Source organism: Lactuca serriola, chromosome 6 (genome assembly GCF_051521515.1).
Source record: "Lactuca serriola cultivar US96UC23 chromosome 6, Lser_US96UC23_V15, whole genome shotgun sequence".
Classification (NCBI taxonomy): Eukaryota; Viridiplantae; Streptophyta; class Magnoliopsida; order Asterales; family Asteraceae; genus Lactuca; species Lactuca serriola.
The window spans coordinates 45,993,745-45,996,885 of record NC_136413.1 but is presented as its reverse complement, the minus strand read 5'-3'; positions in this window follow the sequence as shown (position 1 = coordinate 45,996,885).

Sequence of the window (3,141 nt, the reverse complement as noted above, 5' to 3'; positions counted from 1 at the left end):
GTCTCTCGTATACTGGGGCAGCAACAATGCCCCCTCCCGGAACTTGGCGGTAATCTCTGCCACTGACTCTGTCGTCTGCCTCATATCCAGAAACTCTCTTGCCAGCTGTTGAAGCTCTACAGCTGGCGCAAACTCATACCTAAACATGGTCGCAAAGTCCGACCAAGTCATAGCCTCAATTGCCGAGGCTCCCAACGAGTCACCAACTGACTCCCACCAATCCCTGGCCAGGTCTCTCAAACAACCTGCAACATATCGCACCTTCGAACCCTCAAGGCAGAAGCTCGTAAGCTGTGCAGACTCAATGTCTGCAATCCATCTTCTGGCTGCGATGGGGTCCTTGGCCCCATGGAAATCCGGCACACCACTGCTCCTGAAGTCCTTGAAGGACAGTGTGTGTGATCCTGACTAACTGGGTGCCATATCGCTCCTGAACGCCCTGAGGCGATCCTCTATCAATTCAATGATCCCTTTTTTAATCGACCTGAAAATCACCGGGGTCGACTCAAGGATACCTCTCGTGATCTCAGAAGCAATGAAATCACGTAGTCCCTCATCAACTGGCTCGGGACCTGCTCCCGAACCGGATCCTGATCCTGGACCTCACCCTTCGCGACGTGTGATCATCACCATTCTGAAACATAACACATAATCGTCATAATCATACCTAAACCTCGGTAGGTATCATACACTCTACAACTTTCCTGGTTCTATCTTGGCCCTCCTTGACTCGAGTACGGATCCTCTGCTTTTAGTAGTACGGGCCCATACTACCTTCCACATTTATCCGTACTTTCTTCAAGGATTGCTTCGACTTCACCAAGTCCCTTATACTACTGTTGCACTCTTTTCCAATCTCGTCCTAGGCTTACCCTAGGGTAACTCTCCAACCTACTCTCCGCCATCAGCTGCAGAAGGAACCCCGACTACCTTTACCTAACTAGCTTATGAATACCATTGCATATTACTAAGACCAGATAATTCTTATAATGAAAGGTCATACCCCACAACAGTTGGACTTAAACAAGAGTTGCGCAGTAGAGCCAGACCTAACCTTCTGAAATTATTTCGTCCTTGCAATATGTAACTTAATGTATTCATTTACTAGTTAGCTAAAGATAACTAGAACTCCCTGAACACAAGCAACATCATTTGGGCATTAAGTAACCCAATCCAATCATCCTTTATCCAAGCTATCATATAACTGACTAATCGGTAACATCTTGCAACTCAAAGCACATATAGCAGGCATATCATACATCTTCCTAGATCCTCTAGCCCTAATCTAGCATGCACTTCTCATAATCATATCATATCATAACATGTATGGCTATCTTTGGGAAAACTTACCTGAGCTCAACCAGTCGCGCACATCACACATCTTGTTCTCTTTCAAAGTTCTTTTCTCTTTTCAAACTTCTTATATAAAAAAATGATTTTCTTTTTCTGAAAAATTTCATACGAAATCCTCAGTTTGAGTCCAGACACACTCCAGAGTGTGCCCGAATCCCTCAAACCAAGACTTTGATACCAACTTGTAACATCCCAATTTTTCAAGGCAAAAAATTTCATTTTTAATTAACACATAAAATAGTTTACCAAAACGTTACCAATGTCGATTCAATTTATAAAATTGTAACAACGTGTTTCAAACCATATCATCAATAGTGATAAAGAAAAATCAGAGTACAATCCCAAGAAAAACTCGTGATGCGGAAATCATGCGTGTGTGTGATGTGCCGCTACCGTGCCGGCTCCTTCCCCTTCGCTGAAGAGGTACCTGAAACAAAACTGAAGACTGTAAGCACGAAGCTTAGTAAGTTCCCCCATCACACCACACACCATACAATAACATATTGTTAGGCAATTATGGGGTGCCTGACTACCCAGGTCAAGCCATTATGGGGTGCTTGGCTTACCCAGGTCAATCCATTATGGGGTGCTTGAGTTACCCATCGATCTATTTGCCCGACTATCGGGGACTATTTCACCCCTACCACTACCATATAACACACATATACTGCCAGGAAATTATGGGGTGCTTGACTACCCAGGTCAAGCCATTCTGGGGTGCTTCACTTACCCGTCGGTCCTTACAACCGACATACGAGGACTATTTCACCTCCTACTACTACCATATAATATCATAACATAAACATACTGTCAGGAAATTCTGGAGCGCCCGACCTACCCTTCGGTCCTAATGACCGAACTTGGAGACTATTCTCCCCCTACTACCACTATCACATATAACATATCATGCTAGCACATAAATGATGGGGTTTGGTCCTAAGAACATTCTATGTGCTCATACAAACCCTAATGCTTGGATCTAGGTTTCTCTATTGTACATGCAAGTTATCCAATACTATAAACCCTAATTCTAGCATACAAGTAATCGTATTAACATGAGAATAGGTTTAAGATGTTACCTTGATTGTTATGTAGTAATAACAATCCCAAATCTCCTTGTATTGACTTTAGAAAGCTTAGAGTCACAAATGTCACTCCTCTAATGGCTCACAAACACCAAGAGCAAGAGGATGGAGGCTACCCTAAAGCATGTGAAACCCTAGAATAAAGCTTGTCCACGTTTTTGGGTCATAAGGGTCATATATATAGTGAGGCTATTAGGGTTATCTAACAAGGAAACCCTAAATTGGATGCTTAAGCCCTAAGCAACCCATGGATCCCTTTCCTTAAGGCCTTGGACGATTTCCATATGGGTTTCCCCATAGAATTCGTCCACTCCTTAATATAAGACAATCCATGGCCCAAATTGCAATGATCTTATAATTACAATTCCAGTCCCTTAAGTTTAATTAATCTCTTTTAGTCACAAAACTAATTACTAATTAATTCTTGACTAATATTAATTAAACAATATGATTTCTCCTTTAATATATTATTCCCATAATATATTAATAAATCATATTTAATCCTTTCTCTCCATAATTCATCCTATCAAGTTGCTTTGGTGAAGGCAGCCCAAAAGGACCATGCACCATCGGGTCAAGTACATACCAAAATAGTTATGGACTTAGACACTAATCCAAAAGTCTCCCACTTGGATAAGTCTAATAATTATTATGCATATGTCTTCAGACCCTGATCTACAATTGTAGCTTTCCAAAGCCGCTG